Below are 25,767 nucleotides of genomic sequence, written 5' to 3'. Positions count from 1 at the left end.
ATTATATAACATATTTATATATTATATAAAACATATATTTTATATATTATATATAACATTATGTATAATATATGTAAAACATATATATGTAAAATGTGTGTGTATATATATATGCTTACATATAGAAATAAATATGTGGGTGGGTGGGTGTGAGGATATGAGTATGTAGATTAGCAAGAAGCATATTTCTTGGTGCTCTGTCTCCTGAGATGGCATAGAAGCAATAATATCCCAGCAAGAGTGGATATATGTAGTGCCTAGATCTTGGTTTAAAATACCATTCTCCAGTAAAGGAAATCAAGACCCCTTCCAGGAATCTTTAATTCTAGGACTGAGACAGGAATTTTGAAAGTTGAGTCTAATATCTTTTATTGACAGAAGTTAAGAGAGTGCTTGAAAAAAAAAAAAGCTTGGTTGTGTGTCACGGGGATCCAAGACCTAACTGAATGAGCATTCAATGGCTAGAGATGGAACAATTTAAGAAAGAAAATACATAAGTGGTACTGGATTATAACCCAATATATAAAATCAATACCTGTGAATCAATGATGGTATAAGTAAATAAATGAAGAAGCACGTACAAATTCCCTATGTGAAAATTTTTCAAATAGTTTATGTAGGTACTCCACCTTTAAGGAGGTGGAGCATAATCTCCCACTTTTTAAATGTGAGCTGCTCATAATGACTTTTGTCTAAAAAATACAATATGAAAAGGGAGAAATGAAAAGTTGACTTTGCAGTTGACTTTGCAGGGGAGCTGGTGACAAACACCAGCTTAAACCAAGTGATCAAGGTTGACATCAATAGGAATAGGTCATATTGATGGTATGCACCTTTGATATGATGTGATGACAATGACAGTTGATCTCTGTGATATTCTTCTAAAAACAGGAACCCTGTATAATCATGAGATAAACAGTAAGCAAACCCCAATTAGGGAACACTGTACAAAATACCTGACCAGTACTCCTTTAAACTGTCAAGATCATTGTCCTATTCCATTCTTGCACTGCTAATAAAGACAAACCCGGTACTTGGTAATTTATAAAGGAAAGAGGTTTAATTGACTTATAGTTCAGCATAGCTATGGAGGCCTCAGGAAACTTACAGTTATGGTGGAAGGGGAAGCAAACACGTCCTTCTTCACATGGTGGCTGCAAGAAGAATGAGTGCCCAGCAAAGGGGGAGGCCCCTCATAAAACCGTCAGATCTTGTAAGAACTAACTCACTGTCATGAGAACAGGATGAGGGAAACTGCCCCCCATGATTCAATTATTTCTACCTGGTCCCCCCCACAACAAGTGGGGATTCTGGGAACTACACTTCAAGATGAGATTTGGGTGGGGACATAGCCAAACCATATCATCATCAAAAACAAGAAAAGTCTGATAAATTGACACACCCAAGAAGAGCGTAGGGAGACATGACTAATAAATGTATTATGACTTCCTGGATGGGATTCCAGGATAGAAAAACTGATGATAAAGAAAATCTGATTAAAGTATGAATTTTCATTCATAATAAAATATCAATATTGATTCATTAATTCTAACAAATATACCATTCTAATGGAAGAAAATAATAATGGAATCTGGGTGTGGGTTATACAGGAAGTCTGTATACTATTTTCACAATTAATTCTAAAACCTCTAAAATAAAGTTCATTTAAAACGTTATTTATTTAAAATAAATGTTTACTCATGAGACTAATGGTTCCTAATATTGTTTCCCATTAACCAAGCTTACCCTTAAATATTTATAAAAACTGAAAACTCTCGTAAAATCTGGCAATCCCATAACCAGAATCCTGGAGCAATTGCTAAAACACGACTGATAGATCTAAATAGAAATGCCACAATCTTGAAACTTACTATGATACAACCCCAAAATATGTGCTTCCTTGCTCAAAAATGTTTATTATTTTCACCAGATCAGCTTCCCACCCTTAACTATTCCTGCATGGTAAGTTCAAGTTCTGAGAACAGATGATCACTTTACTCTGAGGCTGGTGGTTCTTGAGAACACCAAAGTGCTCCTTTGCCGTTATCCTCTTATCCCTCATATACTCAGGAAATGTAGCTATCAGAAAACAAAACTAGAATATTAATAATTAGTTGCATTATGATAAACATATTTCTTTATTTTAAATGTTTTAAGTAATGGAAGAGACCTACAGTACCCTAAAAGAATACTGGAATCTGAAAATACTCCAAAGATCAGGTCAGACTGCCAGAAATCCTGAATTTGCTAATAGGAGGTAATAAAGTTGTTCTCAGTAGAAGCCCACTCTAAACAAATGGAGGAATAAACCAATGTCAGTTGATCTGCTCTTAATTCTAGGTCTCTGAAAGAGATTTGAGTGCTTCAGAAGGGCTTCGAAGTCAGTTCATACCCTTGCCAGCTGTCAAACTCGAGTGAATTCTGCCAAATAAGAAAAAAAATAAAGAGAAAATATAAATAGGTCATTAAAAATTGCCGCAATGGGAAACAAAAAAATACCTTAAAGTCTTAATACATAAACAGACTTCTAACAACTCCTCACTGTAGCATCAAGTAGAAAATTCCATGGCACCATTTCTATCCTCAACAGAATGCAAGAAGATGTGACTTTTATCGAACAGAAGCAGAAAGCTCAAAGAGGAGCATGAGATGAGATGACAAATTAACTGTTAGAAATAAAAGGGAGAGGAGAGAGGATGAGAGTAGTCATATAAGAAAGAATTGCAAGAAAATTATAAATGCACTAATAAAATTAAGGCATTTAAGACAAATATAAACATTAGGTCATAAATTTTCTTTGTTAAAACTGTAGCTCAAACTGTAGGCCACAAGAATCAAGAACATTTATTGAGAATAATTTGAGAGATTTTTGTCACAAGTGCCTTTTAGGAAAAAGTAGCAATAACAACAACAAATGTAAATATTGAGCCAAATATGAAAGATAAATAACAAACTTACAAACGCTTATTACAAAGGCAATCCAGATGAAGTATTATAAAACTCAGTTTAGGCCAGGCATGTTAGCTCACACACCTGTAATCCCAGCACTTTGGGAGGTGAGGCGTGTGGATCACCTGAGGTCAGGAGTTCAAGACCAGCCTGGCCAACATGATGAAACCCCATCTCTACTAAAAATACAAAAATTAGTTGGGCGTGGTGGCATGCACCTGTAATCCCAGCTACTTGGGAGGCTGAGGCAGGAGAATCGCTTGAACCTGGGAGGCGGAGGTAGCAGTGAGCCAAGATCGCACCACTGCACTCCAGCCTGGTGACAGTGCCAGACTCCATCAGAAAAAAAAAAAAACTAAAAAACTCAGTTTAAGGCAATGTATTATTTACCACTCTAGACTATAAAATGGAATTTTCTGTGTGTCTGACAGAAGCTTTCTTCTTGAATTTTCCTTAGGCTTTTTATTATTTATCCTTTATAAAATATAACTCCTTACTTCAAGGCTATATTTGATACAATGGCTTTTTTTACACGTTTATTATCAGAATGTATGTTTACTTGTACATTAACCATAGATATTTGCACATTTATCATATTGATAATTTTGAGCTCATAAGTATGTGTTTTCTGATTTTGTTTTATTAACCCAACCAATTTTAAAATGTATATAGACTCTCAGAGTTAGCAACACCAACTCTAAGCTTTTGCCGTAGAATCGATTTATGCTAGAAAAAAATGGGAGACTATAGGGAAATTATTTTACAAATTAAATACAGGAAATTTATTTTTTCCTCAGGAGAGTAGAAGTCATAGATAACAGAAATGAATGGGTTTTGTGGAGGGAAAGATAAAAATAATTCAAAATAAATGGGTAAATAAATTAAAATTAAGAAAGAAGAAAATTCATGTACAATATTGAAAATGCAGATTCAAAAATTTTTAAATGCTCCTTAATAAAATCTGAAAGCTAGTGGAATTGAAGCCATATATTAGACATTACTTTTATTTATATAAAGAACATTTACGTGCATGTGTGACAGAGCTTATAATGTTTGAATCAACATACCAGAAATTATAATAAACTCCAGAAATTTTTAAAAATGAAGTTACCCTTATGTTTTTATTCCAAAATTAATACATATTAATGACAAATCAACAATAGAGAAACTTATAAAGAGTAAAATAAAATTTTATCACAAAAATATCCATTGTTAACCCTGTAATGTCTGTATACTCGTATCTTTTACTACGTACATCCTAACACATAGTAACATATTCCCAAATTAGAATAATAGTTAACATACTCCTCTGATTATGTAAACCTAAATTTTTAAATTAGCAGTGCATCACGAACATGTTTCTAATTTAATAATTAATAGAATTAGTATCACAATGTTTCATGGTCCCACACTGTCAGATTATAGGGTTTTCTGAATTTTTGATATTTTAAACAATATTCTACTTTGGAGAATATGTTAAAATGTACCGAATGATGAACTAACTGGTGTTGTAGAAGAGTGGGTAAGGTATGTGTACCTTTATTATAAGTTTTATGGAATGTAGAATTAAGATATTGAAAAATTTGAAAAAAACGTAGGTTTCAATTGAATAGTGAGGCATCTCTCTACTGTAAACTCAACAATGCCAAAAGGTTAAAACTCTCATTTATTTTAATCCTGGGTTTAATTTTTCCATAATTTATTTTTATGTAGGTGTGCCATTTTTTCATGAATTTTCTTATCATTTTGAGGCGATTTTGATATAATTTTACTAATGTGAATTTAGTGCTTCATTTTTGGCTGGCTATGTATTTGTGCAGAGTGGCAATAACTAGCCACAATCTCCCTACTATAATTTCTCAAAATGATTAATTAGACTTTAATAAGAAAATATTAATAACAGATATAGTAGTTCTATGTGACTTAACCATGAAAAATTATTTATATTTCTCAGATTTAGCAAAAATAATAACTTAAGATGTGTTAGGTTACAATTATTTTAAAATTTACTTCCTAAGGAGGCATTATAGTTTGAAGTAATTATAATCATTTTTACAAAATAACTGAAGAGGCACTCTTTTATTTTGCTTCATGAGAAATGCAGGGGTTTGTCTGTAATGTACGTTTGAGAATTAAAGCCAAGAGTGCGGTGAAACTGAAGTGACCTTAAAGTTCTTCAGGACTTCAGTTTTGAAATTAAAGATGCGAAACCTGCCATTTTTGTACTGCATTAAGTTGTTTGGTAAGCCATCATAATGCATTTTTAACTTAATTTTTTAGGTTAATATCAGTTTTTAATTATGGAATTCAGAATTAATGCTAAATTGCTCCAGCTCCAATCCCAAATTTTCAGTTTCACCTATACAAACCTATAACAAGTTATCAAGAAATAAAGAATGTGGCTAAATAGTCCACAGACAGACTTTAAGATACATGTTTTTATTCCATTTGCATAACTTGACTCAATATATGAGTCGGTTTCTATTGCTACAGAGGTAGTCTATTAATAGATCAACCCTTCTGTTTCAAAAAACTAATAAATATTGACAGGCATACACTGCCACAAACATTTTCAGTAGTTTGTATTTAGTTAAAAATTTCATCTCTGCAATAAAGTTCAGCAATCTATGTGGAAGGTTGATGTGTCTTAAACTCAGATTTGTAAATGCTTGTCACACGAATAAAGTTCAGTCATTTAAGTATTTTGTAATTAGGTAAAGGTTAAAGTCAAGCTTAGTTAATAAAATCCTTAGGCAAATAAATCATGTTAAATAATTCACAATAATGTTGCATAGTTTTAAAAAGTTTCTAATATGTAAAACAAATAAGAATTGTAAACATCTACACATATTGTAGAAATTACAAATATTAATTGATGATTTTATATTTTGACATTTGTAAAATTTTAATCTTGTAGTTGAAATACATTCATGTTTACTAAGAGTAAACATGTTTTTAGTGTGTAGATATGTAAACAGTTATAAAGTAATATCTTCAAAATAGTTTGAGATAAGAATACTCCTGAACATACAAATTCAGAGAGAATTACATTAATACTGGTCATATCAATGAGTTTTTAAAAAATTTCTAGACCTTACATTGATTATTTAAATAATTAGTTATTTATTAGCCACATAATATTCTTTTGTATTATTGAAGTAACATATTGCTATGCATAAGAAATATTAGTTAAATTTCATAAGTTTAACGAACAAATAATTGAAATGGGAAGATGAGGACACTCAGAGAATCATCTTAAAATTTGTTTTATTTAGCTAACGTGTCTCTTTATATGTATTTGAACATGTCTCAAAATATAAATAAAACCAACAGTTTGAAGGGGACTTCTGTTGTTTCATGTTTATATCATAGCTCTATATCTGAAAATAATAGTCCATAAGCATATGCATATTCTAAAGAGAATGCCAGCCCGGTGCATTCGCTCGTGTCTGTAATCCCAGCAAGGCTGAGGTGAGCAGATAACATGAGGTCAGGAGTTCGAGACCAGCCTGGCCAACATGATGAAATCCCTTCTCTACCGAAAAATACAAAATTAGCCAGGTGTGGTGGATCATGCCTCTAATCCCAGCTACTTGAGAGGTTGAGGCAGGAGAATCACTTGAACCCAGGAGTCAGAGGTTGCAATGAGCTGAGATTGCGCCATTGCACTCCAGCCTAGGCAAAAAGAGTGAAACTCTATCTCAAAAAAAAAAAAAAAAAAAGGCCAAGAAGTTACAGTACTACTACACTACATGTAACCATTCGGGTCTAACATATGTAATGATTAAAAGAAGATACACTAATTCCATGTTTATGTTAAATACAGGAAAAAATAAATTGTTATTCAAAATTAAAAACTTGTAATAAAAAGTTGTGAAAAGTAGTTAACAAAAGAAAGCCCAAATGATCATGAAGATCAGGACAGTGGTAAACTTTGTGGGGAGGGAGGCATTGCATTGGTAAGGTTGTGATAGTAATTTCTTGAGCCAGGGGATCATTACATGGCTTTCATTTTATAATATCAGTGAAATGTGCAATTAGGTTCTACACATTTTCCATATGTACAGTATTTATACGATATAAAATTTTAAAAAACTGTTGCTGGTTGAGGGTAGTTGTCCAGGTTCTTGTTTTGAACAAAGAATTGGACGAAATGCAGAAGCAAGGCATTCAAAGCAGAGATTTCTTTTAAATGAGAGTACACACCATATGGTGCATGTGGCCTCCAGCAAGGGGCTCAAGAGCATGAGTTACAGACTTTCTGGTGCTTACTCTCTAGAGGTTTCCCATTGGTTCACGCTAGTGTCCTGCAACCAGTCTGACTGGTTGCCAGAGGGGAAGAGTAGGCCCACAACCAGTCTGACTGGTTGCAGGGAAGAAGCAATCAGAGTTACTACGATTTTTCAATTGCCTGGCAGCAACTGACACAGCTAAAGGAGAATTTGAAAAGGGAGCAGCCTCTGATATCCAGTCAGCATGAGCCGGCCTTAGGTTCCCTGCCTGTAGACCCTATTCTCCTGCCTCATAACTATTCGTGAGGGAATTTCTTGCTTATACTCTTATAAAGTTTATTCAGAAACCTAGTGTTACACACATTTAAGTCTGCATTCCTGAACAGTGTGCATTTGGTGGGCGAGAAACAGACAAATGGCTTTGGCTTTATAGCGTTATATTTCTCCTGATAGATCCGTACCTAACTAATAGAGAAGTTACCCGATACCGACACAGGGCAGGCAAGCCTCAAAATTGGAGCTTAGCTGGGGAAAGTTTTTGGCTTCACCCAGGGAAGAATTTGAGGATGAGCCCATGGTGATAGCAATATTTCATTGAATGGTACTGCTCCTTGAAGAACAGAGCTAACTCATAGGCAGTGTGCCCAATATCTGTAAAGTATGGGCTGTTAGCAACTGTATTTATAGTCACATAAACTCACTTTCAACTGCATGCAAATTAAGGGGCAGGCCAATGCAAATCGAGGGGTAGTTCGTTTAGAACTTTCCAGGAAAGTTACCCTCAAAGTGTCCTACTAGCAGTTAGCTATGAGGAATAAGAAGAAACTTCCTTGCTGAATAGTTCATCATAATCTGTGTTGTCTAACAGAACAGAAAGTTTTAGCAGAAAAAGGAGTTGGTAGGCAGATATTTAGAAGGTTAGTGGTGACTTCCTGGTTATTGCCATGGAAGGAGATGGTAACTTCTGGGTCGCTGCTATAGAATTTGTAAACTGTCATAGAGCTGGAGGGGGTGTCTTATGCTAATGAGTAATGAGGACAGCTAGGAATGGCTTTTTTTTTTTTTTTTTTTTTAACCATCTGCTGGTTCCTGTGGGTCTCCTCACTCTATCCTTCCTAAAGCCAGATCTCATTTTGGTCAGCAGGGTTGTAACCAGAAAACAAATCCTGTGAGTTTCCTGCCTCAATTCTATCAGCTACTCCACTTGAAGACTAGTATGCTAAACACTGAACCCTCATGGCTAGTGCGCTACTTTCCACTTACCTGAACACTTCTGTTCCACAAGTTGACTATGTTCCAAAGTTAGCTATGTTTGTTTATAGAGTAAGAGGTATTTTTTTAAAAATTATACTTCCTAATACAAGTATATAGTTTAATTAGCTATTATGTAAAAAAATAAAGTATGCCCCCGAAAAGAAGGAATGATTTTTATAAAAGTTCAATGAAATGTTCTAAAAAAAGGTTTGTATGAAAACTTAGAGCATTAATTTTAGGAAACAGTTAAGGAGAACATCCATAAAAATCTAGGTGATTCCTCTATGCTTTACAAGTATCTTTAATTTAATGTTATGTTTTAAATAACAAACTCTGTTATAGGATATGTATTATGATTGCATTTTATATGGGGAAATGATATGGGATTCTAATCAGCAAAATCAAAGAAAAAACTTAGCCGTGATGATAGCCATTACATTTTTGTTTACAAATAAAGTCTTGGTTTTTGAAAAAGACATGATATCCTATTATAATTAATGAATCAGTGTGGCTTCAGTGTGGTTTCAAAGTTGTATGCATGTGTGTGTGTATGCTTGTAAGATTAAAAGTTTATATTTCCGAGTATAAGTTATTTTTTCACTTATCCAACTGAAGACTGCTTCTGATTCAATAATTTACCAGGGTTTTTATTGGACTCTCATTACTAAATCAATCATGAAAATAAACAATTGTGTGCTGTTCTTTTGTCCTTAGATTTTTTTTACACAATGGATATTTTTTCCCACTTTGCTCTTTAATTTTTTTGAGAATATGCTCTTTATTGAATGAACAGTAATATATTTAATGAATACACTATACTTTTTAAAGTAATTTCTCCATATTTGGATATTTAAACCTCTAGTTCTGAATTTTCTCTTGGCATTTTCTTTACCTTTGAGGATGAAGTGTCTCTTGAGTTTTCGGGGCAGTTTTTGGCCTCTTCATCGTCTTTGCATTTTCTAGCTATAAGAAGGAAGTGATCAACAGGCTGTGAATTAACTTCCCATTCCTGGGAGAATATCCAAGGTCTTGCTTCGTGTGGCATTAATCAGCAAATATTTATCATTGCCTATGTTTGTCAAGCAGTTTTCTAGAAACTGATCCCTTGACAACATATCTCTTGAGGAATATATCATTCTTTAAAAAAGTGGCTAAGTTACTATCTCTGTGAACTCAGTCCAGAAAGGCCCTTACAAGAGAAAAGAGAGTTGTTGTGAGCTGACAGACTTAGTGAAATGTGCTTAACATAGAAGTAAATTTGTCTCTGTTTTTACTCATAAAATTATCTATAAATTTCCTCATATGTTCCTTTTTACATTTTATGATTTTGTGTTGGTTTTTAAAATATATATTATTTACTTAGCATTATTTTAGTATGGAATTCCAGGTATAAATATAAGACTATTTTCACAATAACCAATTATTCCTGTGCCAGCTATCAAATAACCCACACTTTCCTTACAAATACGAACTGACATATTTATCATCTGTAGGTCTGTTTTTAGGTTTTCTATTCTGCATTTTTCTCTGCCTGACTATTCCTATGTCTGTATTAAAATATCTTAATAAATGTAGTTTGTTAAAACACCAAGAATTCATGATTATTCTAAAAGATAATTAGGATTACATATTAGGTACCCCAAATAATAGTCATTATTATTTTACTATAATCACGTTAATAGAGCAAATTAGTTTGAAAGCATTGCTATTTTTGTGATATGTGGTAATCACATAAACATACTTAATATGTTTTTACTTCATTCCATTTTTCTTCTGTATGTTGGAGTAAAATTTTAAATATTTCTTTGGTTCCTATCCATATCTTGCTAATGTTATTATATAGTAAAATCATTAGAATATACTTGTTTTTACTAAAGTAACAAAGAAAACTATTGACATCTAAAGATTTATTTTTACAATGCCTTGTAATTAAACTTTCTGCTCAAATTTCATTCTCAAGGTATCAGAGCATAATGGAGACAATAATATTGTTGCTTACTGTAGATTCTTTCGTTTCCTTATTTCCTTGTCTCTTTATTTTTACTCTGTGGTATTTGCTGAAGTTTCAAAAACAGTATGAAATAATACTGTTGTAAAAATGTGTATTAGTCCATTCTTACATTGTTATAAAGAACTACCCAAGACTGGATAATTTATGAAGAAAAGAGGTTTAATTGACTCACAGTTCTGCAGACAGTACAGGGGGCATGGCTAGGAAGGCCTCGGCAAACTTATGATGATGGTGAGTGGGCAAAAAGGAAGTAAGCACATGGTGGCAGGAGAGAAAGAGCAAAAGGGAAAGTGCTACACACTTTTGAACAACTAGGTCTCGTGAGAATTCAGTCACCTTAATGAGAACAGCAAGGGGGAAATCCGTCCCCATGATCCAATCACCTCCCACCAGATTCCTCTCCCAACATTGGGAATTACAATTCCACATGCAATTTGGGTGTGGACACAGAGCCAAACCATATCAACATGCATAATTTTCTAATTGCTGATATCAGTGGAAATACTTCTACTTTAAGAATGGCAAATTAATTTTTAATTACAATGCCAAATCTAATCTACTAATAGTAGTTACTCTGATAAATGTGTTGTGAAGGTTTCTAAAGTGAGGTCTAAGCTAAACAGAAAATAATAGCATGGTTAGTTAACAATGTCTGTCATATATATGGAGGTGAAGAAGAAATAAAGTAACACGTATTTGCCATCCCTGTTTTAATAGTTAACATTAATGACACAATATTTTGGAAGAAAATTTTAACAAGATTCATTAAAAGCTCTGAAATGTTCCAAATATTTCAAACTTTAAAATAATGTATGCTAAAAATATTTTTTGATAGGATAAGAAAGAAAAGTTCTTTATGTTCAAAAAATCGCATCACAATGTTAACATTACCCTTTTACACAGTATAGCCAAAGGTGATGATCTCAGCGCAACTCAGAGCAAATCTTTGACCTAATGACCTGGCTCATCCAGGCTTGTGTCTCTGAGGTTCAAAATATCCAGTGGAAGTAAGAAGCATTTTTCATGTTTGAATTTTACTTTAATCCTGAAAATGTTCACCACCATAGAGAAAATGATATACAGTCATGCATCACTTAACACTGGGGACATATTCTGAGAAACATATTGTTAGGCAGTTTTTTCATTATTTAAACATCATAGAGTATACGTAAATAAACCCAGATGATATAACCTGCCACACACCTAGGCGGTATATTATAGCCTGTTTCTCCCAGGCTACAAACCTGTATAGCATGTTACTGTACTGAATTCTGTAGGCAATTGTAACACAATGCCAAATTATACAGTAAAACTACAGTATAAAAGATAAAAAAAAAACCTCTATAGGGCACGTACATAAATGGAGCTTTCAAGACTGGAAGTTGTTCTGGGTAAGTCAGTGAGTGGGTGGTAAATGAAAGTGAAGGTCGAGGGTATGAGTGTATACTAGTCTAGACTTTGTAACACTGTTGATTTGGGCTGCTCTATAAAAAACATTTCTTTCTTCTCTAATATATTAACCTTTACTTATTGCAACTTTTTTCACTTTATAAACTTTTTAATTTTTTTAGCTTTTTGACCCTTTTGAAATAACATTTAGCTTAAAACACACACACATTTTATAGCTCTTTAAAACTGTTTTCTGCCCGGGCTCAGTGGCTCATGCCTACAATTTCAGCACTTTGGGACGCCAAAGTGGGAGGATAGCTTGAGGCCAGGAGTTCAAAACCAGCCTGGGCAACATAGTGAAATCTCATCTCCACAAAATAAATTTAAAAATTATCCAGCCATGGTGTTGTGTGCCTGTAGTTTTAGCTGCTCAAAAGGCTGAGGCAGAGGATTGCTTGAGCTGAGGAGTTTGAGACTGTAGTGAACCATGATTACCCAACTGTACGCCAGACTAGGTGACACAGCAAGACCCTGTCTCTAAAAAGAAAAGAAAAAGAATATATCTCTATATATGTATATACACATATATATATACACACATATATTTATATATTCCATATACATATATATGTGTATATACATATATATATTCCACAGCTGAGTGAAACATCATCACGATGAGGCACATAACTGTATACTATCTAGGTTGATTTAGGGTCAGGGAAGGGTGTTGATGTAACTTCAAAAATAAAATATAAATTCAGGAACTTCTTTTATCATCTCAGCAGATAAGAAGTGAGAAAAAAACCATATTATCTATTTTTGTATAACCAACTACCCTTAAACTTAGTGGCTTAATATATCATTCATTTCATTATCTATCAGGATTCAGGATTTGGTTGTTTGATAGGATCAGCTTGGTCAGTTCTTTTGGTGGCCTCACTTGAAGTCTTTTAAACAGTTGCCTATAGGCTTCAGCTGATGATGTCGTTGTCTGGGGGCTTAAATGAGATGCTGAAATGTTTGGGTCCCTCCTCCTAGATAATTGCAGTACCTCTCCTTTTCCCATGTTGTTTGCATGGGCCTTCGCACATGGTGTCTCTAGTAGGGTAGCTAGACTTTGCATATGGACAGTAAGTTTCCAAAATCAAAAGACCCAAGACAGATGAAACAGAAGCTGCTAGTCCTCTTAAAGGCAAAGACTGGCATTATGCCAATTCCACCATATTCCGTTGGTCATTGCAAGCCACAGATCATTTTTGGAGATTAGCTACCACAGTTCACCTTTTAGTCCCCAGAGATTTGTAACCTGCTCACATAAAAAATATTCAGACCCAAGAACCCCACATGCCTCATTCTACTGTGGCATCAGGCTCAGTCAAGAAGCTCAGAACATGTTCATTTATTTACTTTAATTTATTACTATAGTTTTTAATTGACAAATCATAATTGTATACATTTTTGGGGTACAATGTGATGCATTGTTATATGTATACAATGTGAAATGATTCAATAAAGCTAATTAATATATCCATCACATTATTTTTTGTAATGAGACATTTGAAATTTACTCTCTTAGTTATTTTGAAAAACACAGTACAGTCTTATCCACTATAGTCACCACGTGCAATGGACCTCAAAACTTACTTTTCCTGTCTAACAAATTTTGTACCCTTTGACCAACTCCCCATTCCTTTCTTTTCCCCACCTCCAGCCTCGGGTAACTCTCATTCTAATTTCTACTTCTAGGAGTTCAACCTTTTAAATTCCACATATAAGTGAGGTCACATAATATTTGTCTTTCTGTGCCTAGCTTATTTCACTTGGCATAATATTTTCCAGTTTTATCCAAGTTGTCATAAATGACAGGAGTTCTTTCCTTTTTAAGGATGAATAATGTCTGCGTGTGTGTGTGTGTATGTGTGTGTATATGTATGTGTATATGTATGTGTGTGTGTATATATATACCTTCTTGATCCATTCATCTGTTGATGGACACTTAGGTTGATTATATATCTTGTGACTAATGCTGTAATGAACATGGAATTGCACATATACTTTCAACATACTGATTTCATGTGTACCCAGAAGTGCGATTGCTAGATCACGTGGTAGTTCTAACTTTATCCTTTTGAGAAACTTTCATATTGTTTTCCATAATGGCTGTACTAATTTACATTTTCCACCAACAGTAGTACATCTTTATTTAAATGAGTTCAAGGTGTAAATGAGGTTTCCTGGATCGTTAGAGCTCCTCCTGATTTGAAGACTTATGAACTAGAATGACAAGTTATCTGTCCCCTGCATACACAACATAAAATTATGAAACAAGTACAGGAGAACTGAATAAACAACAACAACTGAGATGTAAAAATGAGAGGAATATAGCAGAGCCTGGTCCACTGCAATGCTAAAATCCAGCCAGGTTGACAATTGCCACTGTTCCATTGATTGGTCTCCAGTTTTATTCCCTGGTTCTCCTCAACAAAGCTCTGCCTACTGGGCTCTAAACTCTTCCATTTTCCATTAAAAAAAAAAAAAAGGTCCATTTAGTTTCCTAGGCTGGTTCTTGCCTATAGGAAATTGGAGGCTCAAAGATTTCTCTGCATTCTGAACTTTCTGGCCTTATTTTCAAGCTGTATACATTTCTTTGAAGGATTTCAAACTTTCTGTGTATCAAATTATAATTCAATTCATTAAAGAGAAGCCATGCCCACCAATCTTTCTGAGAGAAGTCTCTCTATCTTGAGCTAAGGGTCAAGTTGCTAAGGGATAACACTTTAAAGACTTTTAGAAGCTCTTTCATCTAGAAGAGAGGGTCTAAGGCCATACTCATAAAATTCTTTAAAAAATTTGTCTCTAGCTGAGAGGATTTATGAAGCACCGTCTTAAATCTTTCTGAGGTCTTACAAAAGAGCACTACAGCCACACCTTTGGGATATTAACCCTGATACCATATTTTCCTGGTAGAGCTATGACTTTGATATTTTGCCTTAGATTATTTCTTTTGTTGAGATATATGTGAAATAGTTTTATTCTTAAACCCAGCAGGTCCTTACACGGAAATGTATTTTCTAGATTCTATTGAAAACTGAAGTGTTTATTATTAGTTTATTTCCCTATATCAGATGACAGGCACGTGGTAGCTAGATACCTCATAGAAACCAGTTGGCACTTTCAAAATTCTGCCTAGATATTTTCTTACCCAAATTCTTAACTCAATTGGGTATTTTTTTTAATTTTCCACAATATTAGAGGTATCATTGCTGTCTAACACTTTTTTCCAGCTTGGAAGCAATGCGGAAGTGATATGGGAAGTGCTGATCAGGAAGATCAGCAGCCCATAGAGGCAATTCGCTTAGCAGAAGCCATTGAATGTTTTCATTCAAAAAGCACTTCTTAACTTTTTCACATCTAGAGATAGGGTTGCCTGTGCTAGCAAAGGAGGGTCAACACAGTGGAAGGGTTCAGAGTCCTAAGCTTGAAATGTTATCAACACATAGAAATGATAATTACTGAAAGAGATAGATATACTGATTGATCATTACACACTCTATGCATGTAAAAAATATAGATACTCCATAAATACATAAAATATTATATATCAACAGAATAAAAGAATGTATTTTAAAAATTGTCCAAATGACTCTATTATAGCAAGTTTCCAGGGCTTCTTCCCAGTCAATACCTTAGCTTGTACATTATCCTCTGCAAGATTATGAATATAATTTGTGGAATAATTCAATGACCTGTAGAAGTTTGTGACTGGAGTTTGTCTTTAGTCTTTAGAAAGTCAGTTCTGTTGCTATAGCAGAAAATGGTTTCTTTCAGGGCAGTTATAGAAGCTTTTGGATCCTTACCAAAGTCTGAGGAGAATTAAAAGCCTTATGCTTTCATTTAATTTCTCCAAGTTCTTCAATGTACCTAATTGGAAGTAATCTATTATATGCCATATATTCAATTATGTCATTATTTTCACTACTGCAGCATTTTTTTGGTCACCTAATTCTATAGGCAATTGCAACCTCTGTGTAGTGAAAGCCTCCATAATTTCACATCCAAGCATTTGGACATGTGCTTTGCACTGCTGTTGGCCACAATGCACAAAAGTTGGTAAGAAAAATTGAACATGGCAAAGGCAAAAACTAGGACAAACTGGAAACTACTGGCACATCTCATTGCCTCTAACAATGATGCATTCCAAGTCTAGTGTCTATTGCTTCATTTACACATCTCAAATCTCACACAACTTTCTTCCTTTTTCTTTTCCTCTTTCTTTATTTTTGGCTAATATTAACTTAGAAGAAAGGAGAAAGAACAGAAATTCTCAGAAATGCAATTTCAGCTGAGATTAATGTGCTTCAAAACCACTGCAGTGGATCCATTTAGACAAGTACTAGCTTAGCCAAGTTGTCACAGACAAGACTGTCATACTTTTATGAGCTTTTTCTTTTTTTTTTTTAATTGAAAGGGAGTTTTGCTCTTGTTGCCCAGGCTGGAGTGCAATGGTGTGATCTCGGATCTCCACAACCTCTGCCTCCCGGGTTCAAGTGATTCTCCTGCCTCAGCCTCCCGAGTCTCTGGGAATGCAGGCATGTGCCACCATGCTCAACTAACTTTTTATTTTTAGTAGAGACGAGGTTTCTCCATACTGGTCAGGCTGGTCTCGAACTCCCGACCTCAAGTGATCAGCCCACCTTGGCCTCCCAAAGTGCTGGGATGACAGGAGTGAACCACCACACCTGGCCTTTATGAGCCTTTTAGGTCCTCAGTGTTTCTTAAAATTTGTCATCCTTGTTTTCACACTATCATAAAATTTCTTTTAAACAAAATGAACAAAAAATATCCATAGTTATTTTCACGATGTTAAAGAATTAGAAACATTAAAAGGAAAAAGCTGTTCACCATTTAGGTGACAGGCTTGGAAGACATGGAATCAAGAGTTTGAGAAATGGCGGTGATAAACATTATGGATGGAATCTACAGCAAAGTTAGACAGGATGATAAGGAGGTGCTGGGATTTGAGTGTGGAGCCCTAAGGCATGGCAGTACCATAAATGAAGAGGTTTTGTGGTCTGTGGCAATGACGGTGGTGTTGGGGGTGTGTATGTGTGTGTTTGTGAGTGTGTGTGTATGTGTGTCTAGTACGCAATATGAAACTGTTCCTTAAGTCGTTCTTGAATCTGAGTCTTTGCAGTGTGTCAATGAGAGATTTAAAAAAAGAGTGCTTTGTACGTAGCCTAATATAGAATCTATTCGTGCCAACAACTTATTAAATTTTAAGCCTTAGGTTTTAGAAAAATAGTTTTATGTTATTTTTGAGGTTTGCAATTCTATGAGAAATTTAAAATAAAAACAAAATGAAATTGCCCTGTTACCAAAATGAATACCTTTGAATGACTACCCAAGATAGTTTAATGTATAAAATGAGTATTATGAAATCTTCTTAGGAAAAGCACTAGATAGTTGATGGAGGAGCCAGAAAAAGTAAGAGTTAATAATTAATTTTACCTAGCCATGCTTATAACCTGTTAGAACTTAGAGTCTTGCAGATTCGGAGATGGCGAAAGATTGTATAAAAAATAACTAGCACAGGAAAGCCACAGTGAAATCAGATGCTAAAAAGCATTGTAGTGAACAAATATATCTCAAAAAGAGGGCATTGCCTTTACCCTTTGTAGTGTGTTGCAACCTCTCACATGATTTCGAACAGGTGATGAGCGACAGGAAAAAAAAAAAGTGCTTTTGTTGCTTGTAAGTCAGCTTTCTCTCCATTAGTTTTTTTCCCAGGTGTGCATGTGAACTTTACATCATGTCAGTGTTCAGTTAAGGCAAGAGCTTCTCGTTATAGTGATGACATAATTCACCCTTTAATGCAACTTTTAATGAACAATTACAGGGATTTTTCTGGGAAAGCTGGACTAAAGGAAAGCTAGTCACAGAGAGTATTGGTAAGCCTTATTAGTCAGGATAACAGTTTTACATAAGTAAAGATATATAAGCAGGTATTGATCTTACAACTGTAGCTCTGTTTTTTGTTGCTTGGTTTTTGCAACAAACATGATTGTTCCTCTGTGCAAATGAGCCCCTGTTGTCTCTCTCTCTTCTTATAAGGATATCAATCATATTGGATTAGTGCCCCACTTTAAATGTTTCATTTTAACTCAATAACCTTTTTTTAAGACCCTATCTCCAAATATACTTAGGTATTTGAGGTACTGGGAATTGGGACTTAACATAGGAATTTTGGGAAGATGCATTTAAACCCATAAGAAACTTTTAAAATTAGAAACATGAGGTCAATGCATGTAGCTTTTTTTTTTTGCAAATATCTTGATGAAATCATGTATGCATATTCAAATAAATTATTAAAATTATGCTTCACCCAGATTTCATAATGTGTATTTTGTTTTTGAGTCTCACAATAGCATGGGATTCTTGTTAGTATCATTATTTTTAAATAAGATGGAAAAGATCAAAGAGATTAAGTGAATTGCCTTTTTCATTAAGGGAGAAAGTGGAATGCCAGGATTTGACCCTTGTTTTGCTGACTTCAGTACTCTTCTTACTTTATCAGCCTCTGGATTTTATTCAGAATATGTTAAGAACTTGTGAATCAACATCAGGAATTGGCAGATGGTGCTGAGCTATATACATTATTCAGTTTAATTACATTTAATTGGAATGATCAAAATGGGCATGTGCAGGAACATAGATAATATGTATTTAAAAACTCACTATGCTTATTAATGTGAGAGTTGAATAGTCCATTAAATGGTATTTTTCAAAACCTTAATTTCTTATAAGCTCTTCTTAGAAGTCTTCTTTAATTAGAAACTTGATTACAAAACTGAATTTCTACAAATGCACACTGTATACCCAATTCTAGTTTAGTGTTTATCGTAAAAGATGCACATAATATAGTTTTAAAATTAAACTGTCAAAAGTAGCCCTCTATCTTTAAAAATTATAAGCTATGAATTAAACTAGTTATCTAAAGGGAATACAAATCACATTGGCTTTCATGGATTGTTAACATGTGATGTGTACTGGCATTGAATTATTGCCATGGTGAACATATTAAATGAAATTCCCAAAACCTATGAGGTCCCTTAACTGAAGTTATACATTCTCATCAAGTTTAATTGAAAAATAAAAATAAAAGAGGAAAACTTCTTAGTCACTCCTCAGTAATGGAACCAAATAGGTCTCCTGAACATTGACTTCCAGGTTTTGTCACACAAAGGCGGAAGCAACTAGTCTACAGTTTCTACCTTATGCTTGTGATCCTCACTCTTGTTTGATTTTCCTAGGTTTGTTGCAATTGCATCTCTCAAACCCACCCTTTTAGTTAGGTTACTTGTCCTAACACTCTCCCTGTCTTTGTCTTTGATTCTGTTTGGTACATTTTTCCCAACATACCACAGACAATGGGCATATCACACTTTATCCCAGTGCTTAGCACATGGCACAGATCACTGCATTCTAACTTATATCCAGTGGCTGAGTAATTGAAAGCTGCGACTCTTTAAGTGTCTATAGTTTACTGGGCAACAAACTAGGTGATTTATATCAATTTATTCCTTTCAACCACCAAAGAGGGGAAATTTAGTATTTATAATCTAACTATTATTTTCAGAAAGTTGAGAAACTGAGATCATTTAAGAAGCTTGTTCAAGACATTTACATAGCTAAACTAATAACTTCATCTGTACATTGAAATGTTGTCAAAGGAACATTGACTCTGTAGAAAAGTAGAGCTTCATTGACATATCAGGTCTGTCATTTACCATTGAAATCTTAGTTTACTCATCTTTAAAATGAAAAGATTAATGATGTTTATTATAGAATATTGTAAGAATTAAGTGGAAAAAATAGGCAAAGTTCTTATAATATTATTTGGAACAAGGTATATCATCAATCATGATAGCTTTTGCACTTTTATGATTGCACTATTATTCCACCATTTAGCACTGCTGAATTACTCTAAGAATAAATAGGGTTGCCCCGAGATAATAGCAGCTGCCTAAATCTGAATTTCTCCATGTCTTCCCAGATATGCATAATATAAATGAAGAAATATGAAATAAAAATGCATATGCTTTACAGTTTAGCAATAGCACGATGCAGAGATTTTAGCAATTAAAATTATTTACAGAGAAATAAACACAAAATTTTAGCAGTGCATCCTGTGGGTGCAAAGAATGACAGAGAAGAGTCTTAGAGACTACAAAAGAGGCAAGGGGAATGAAGGACTTAGACAGTGTACAGGTAAAGTCACCAACAGAAAGGCTAAAACTAACTTCCAAACACTTGGACACACATCTGGGACTTCATAATTCACAATGCTCTTAGGTTGGTGTAAAGGTAATTGCAGTTTTTGCATTGTTGAAATTTGCCATTTGATATTGGAAAACATTCTTAAATAAACATGGTTATATTATACATCATTTTAATGCACATTTCCTGCTTTTTTTCTAATGACTTATTACTTGCTGTTTATTTTATATTTATTCTAGACTATGGAAATGATGTTAGACAAAAAGTAATTTTGAGCGATTTTCTTATTTGAGTTCAAAATGGGTCATAAAGCAGTGGAGACAATATGCAACACCAACAATGCATTTGGCCCAGGAACTGCTAACAAACTTACAGTGCAGTGCTGGTTCAAGAAGTTTTGCAAACGAGAGCCTTGAAGAGGAGTGTAGTGGCTGCCATCGAAGGTTGACAGTGACCAATTGAGAGCAATCATCAAAGCTGATCCTTTTACAACTACACAAGAAATTGCCCAAGGACTCAATGTCTGCCATTCTACGGTCGTTCAGCATTTGAAGCAAATTGGAACGGTGAAAAAGCTTGATAAATGAGTGCCTCATGAGCTGAGCAAAAATTTAAAAAAAAATGTTGTTTTGGAGTGGCATTTTCTCTTATTCTACGCAATAACAACGAACCATTTCTCAATCAGACTGTAACATGGGAGGAAAAGTGGATTTTGGGAGGGTGGGATGTGAGGGAGAGGATTACGGCAAAAAGCTAATGCATGCTGGGCTTAATATCTAGGTGATGGGTTGATGGGTGCAAACAAACCACCATGGCACACATTTACTATGTAATAAACTATGTAAGAAACCTGCACATCTTGCCCATGTCCCCCTAAAAAATAAAAAGAAAAAAGAAAAGAAAAATAGATTTTATACAACAACTGGCAATGACCAGCTCAGTGGTTCGAACAAGAAGCTCCAAAGCACTCTCCAAAGCAAAACTTGCACCAAGAAAAGGTCACAGTCATTGTTTCATGGTCTATTGCTGGTTTGATCTACTACAGCTTTCTGAATCTTAGTGAAACCATTACATCTGAGAATTATGCTCAGCAAATCAATGAGGTGCACTGAAAACTGCAATGTCTGCAGCCGGCATTGGTCAGCAGAGAGGGCCGAATTCTCCACGATAACACCCGATTGCACATCTCACAACCAACCCTTCAAACATTGAACTAATTGGGCTATGAAGTTTTGCCTCATCTGCCGTATTCACCTGACCTCTTACCAACCCGCTATCATCTTCGGCCATCTCGACAGGGAAAACCCTTCCACAACCAGCAGGATGCTGAAAATGCTTTCCAAGAGCTCATTGAATACTGAAGCATGGATTTTTATGCTACAGAAATAAACTTATTTCTCATTGATGAAAAAATGTGTTGATTGTAAATGTTCTTATTTTGTTTGATAAAGATGCGTTTGAGCCTAGCTATAATGATTTAAAATTAATGGTCCTAGACTGCGATTACTTTTGCACCAACCTAGTAGCTACATAAGAAGGATGTAAATCACAAGTGGCACCCTTAGAGAATCATTACTTCTGGCAGAAAAAGAGATATATAAAGAAAAGAATGCCCATTGGAGACATGACAATGATGAGAAAAAAAGACATTTAAGAGGGGAAAAATGAAGCCCTCCTAGACTAAGGAACAACTGTAAGATATTCTAACCCCTCTTTTTTCCCCACCACCACTATTAGTGATCTCACCATTAAAGAAACTACATTTACTAAAAGGAGCAAACAAGGTGTGTGCTCTTAAATTAGAAAGACTTCATGAAACCCCAAGAAATAGAAAAACCTCAGATTAACTTTGTATAAAGCTGCTGTATTAAGTATAGAGAGAATAAAAATAAACTGATTATAAAGTTTTTCACAACAAAAGAACTTCAAAATGGAAGGCAATTGTGACACACCTTTCTAAATCCTCAAACAAGCGAAAACAAATGTTAAACAAAAATGGAATACAAAAATTCAAAAATTAAGAGTGGATTTGGATCAAATATTTAAAAAAGGGATTAAATACAATCAGAGTTGATTCAATGAAAGGAAAAAATAAGTTGAAATGAGTCAATTTTAACTTTAAAATGAAAAATAAGAATTTCTGAAAATAATGATGAAAAAAATACAGAACTAATGTCACACATTTTAAGTAGTGACCTTAGATTCCTAACTAAAAATGCTAGAAAAAAAAAGTGATTAAAAAGAAAACACCATAAAGAAAATAATACATGTTAGAGAACAAAAAAGCAAATAATAGAAAAGTAGTAGATCATATTATAAATGAAATCATGGTTTCTGAACAAAGTAGACAAATGAGTAGCTAATTTGATTAATAAAGAGAGAGCACCAATATAAAAATTTAAAAAAATGAAAAATGTCCACGCATAAGAAATTTTAAAAATCGTAAGTTACTACTTGGTATACTGCTATACAAATATGAAAACCTAGGTGAACAGAATAACTTCCTAGGCAAATATACTTTTCCAAAATAAATCACAACAGAGGATTAAGAAGACCAATTTGCACATACGTGGAAATATAGAAAGTTATACAGCAGATACTTCACTGAAAAGCACTAGTACTAGATGGTTTTACAGAGACATTCAACAAATGTTTGAGGAAGAGGTAGTATTACCTCTAAATAACTTCAGACCATTACAAAAAATTCCAAATTCATTTTATAGACAAAATATAAATTTGCTACATTAAATGACAAAGATAGCACAAAAAATAATAGGTAAATATCACTTATGAATATTGATCTAAGCTCTACTATAGGATACTAGAAAAATAAAAACAACTAAAAAACAAAGTAAAAGAATGATTATAAACATAAAAGCAGAAATTAATAAAATGTAAACTGGACAAATAATAGGAAAATCAATGAAATCAAAAGCTATTTTGTAATGGTCAATATAATGGATACAACTCTAGCCAGATTTATTAGGGCTGAAAGAAGAACATCATCGAAAACACTAGACTCAATTACAGTCAATGAGAGAATGTTCTGAAAAGGTTAAGCCAGCATATAAACAACATAAAATTTACAAATTCTTCAAAAAAAATTACAAAACTGTTCCAAACATAACTACATCCTCTGAACAACCAGTATTTCTCAAAGCTTAAGAACCTGTAATTAAAATTCTCACTACAAATAAATCAGTAGTAAAGAGCACTAGTAAATACTAAAACAATTTAAAGAAGAAATATAACAAATTCTCTACTATTTATCACAAATATTAGATGAGGCAGGAAGACTTTTAAACTCATTCCTTGAAACCAGCATTATCCTTAATAATAACGCAAAAAACATAAGAAAACTAGAGTACTAGAAACTAGTACTCATCAACATAAATGCAAACATTCTTAAAAAAATTAAGTGATTTTATATATATATATGATTATACATCATGACCATATGTGTGTTTTTTCCCAGAAATGGAATATTCAATATTCAAAAATAGATTAATGCAATTCATCATATGAACACATAAATAATAAAAAAGATATGATTATTTCAATGGATGCAGAAGTAACATTGACAAAATTTTCAACCCTCATAAATGGTAAACATTCTTTAAAAACTGTTAATGATGGCAGGGCGCGGTGGCTCACGGCTGTAATCCCAGCACTTTGGGAGGCCGAGACGAGTGGATTACGAGGTCAGGAGATGGAGACCATCCTGGCCAACATGGTAAAACCCCATCTCTACTAAAAATACAAAAATTAGCCAGGCATGGTTGTGCATGCCTGTAGTCCCAGCTACTCGGGAGGCTGAGGCAGGAGAATTGCTTGAACCTGGGAGGCAGAGGTTGCAGTGAGACGAGATCACGCCATTGCACTCCAGTCTGGGGACATAGTGAGACTTCGTCTAAAAAAAAAAAAAAAAAAAAGAAAAAAAAAGAAAAACTGGTAATAATATAAGGATATTAACTCAAACTTATAAGGGGCAAATATGTGAAACCTACACCTAACATCATATATGATGGTGAAGACTGAAAAAGATGATAAAGACTCCAAAAGATCAGGATCAAATTACCCTGGCAGTCTCCGTATTTACAGTGGCACTAGAAAAGATAATAAAAACATACAGATTAGAAAAAGTTATTTTAGGCAACGTAATTATATATTTAGACAGTCTTAAGGAATCTACACACAAAAAAATAATAAAACTAATTGAATTTAGGCAGAATACAAGGTTGTACACACACAAGAATTGTAATTCTATATTCTAATAATGCACAATTGTAAATTGAGGTTAAATACAAACCATCAACAAAAATATGATGTATAAAATACTTGTGGATAAATATAACAAAGTATCTATCAGATATGTGCACTGAAAACTACAAAACCTTGTTGAGAGAAATCAAATGTCTAATAGAAAAACATACCAATCAGGTTCATGAATCAGAAGACTCAAAATACATATCGTTGGCCAGGCACGGTGGCTCACGCCTGTAATCCCAGCTCTTTGGGAGGCTGAGGAGGGCAGATCACTTGAGGTCAGGAGTCCAGGACCAGCCTGACCAACATGGCGAAACCCCGTCTCTATTAAAAATTACAAAAATTAGCCAGGCGTGTTGGTGGGCGCCTGTAATCCCAGCTACTTGGGAAGCTGAGGCAGGATAATCGCTTGAACCTGGGAGGAGGAGGTTGCAGTCAGCAGAGATTGTGCCACTGCACTCCAGCCTGGGCAACAGAGAGAGACTCTATCTCAAAAAAAAAAATTGTTAAGTGAGAATAACACCACCATTAAAAGGTGGGCAAAGGACATGGAGAGACACTTCTTAAAATAAGACATACGTGCAGTCAACAAGCATATGAAAAAAAGCTCAGTATCACTGATTATTACAGAAATGCAAATCAAAACCACAATGAGATGTCATCTTACACCAGTCAGAATGGCTACTATAAAAAAGTCAAAATATAACAGATTCTGGAGAGGCTGCAAAGAAAAAGGGAACACTTACACACTGTTGGTGGGAGTGTCAGTTAGTTCAACCATTGTTGACAGCAGTATGGCGATTCTTCAAAGAGCTAAAAACAGAATTACCATTTGACCCAGCCATTCCATTATTGATTATACACCCAGAGGAATATAAATCATTCTTCCATAAAGATACGTGCATGTGAATATTCATTGCAGCACTATTCACAATAGCAAATGAAACGGGAAATGTTCCCTTGTCCCCTTTGCAGGGCATGCGATGGGGGTTGGCTCGCATCGTCAGTGCCCCACTGCTCAAACCTCTAGGGGAGCATACAGAAGGGAAGATGGTGTGGGGCTCCGACCCCACGGCAGTGTCTAGGCATAAATGTTTATAGTTGAAGCCCCAGTGGGCGTGTATTACAGGGTACTCTTTTAGCTTGCCATCTGTAGGCGGCTTGCGTTAACCAGCTCAATTAGACCTCCTTTCTTATCACAAGGACAGAGGGATTTCTGTATCCTGGGGTTTCTTGCCTTGGTGGACCAGAACAATTGGATCACACATGGGCTTGGAGAATGAGTACAAGGTTTTATTGAGTAGAAGTGGCTCACAGCAGATGGGGGAGCCGGAAGGGAGATGGTTTTCCCCTGGAGTCCTGCCACGCAGTGGCCCAACTCTCCTC

Source organism: Nomascus leucogenys, chromosome 1a (assembly GCF_006542625.1).
Source record: "Nomascus leucogenys isolate Asia chromosome 1a, Asia_NLE_v1, whole genome shotgun sequence".
Taxonomy (NCBI): Eukaryota; Metazoa; Chordata; class Mammalia; order Primates; family Hylobatidae; genus Nomascus; species Nomascus leucogenys.
The sequence above is the reverse complement of the archived record's forward strand: the minus strand, read 5'-3'. Positions refer to the sequence as shown.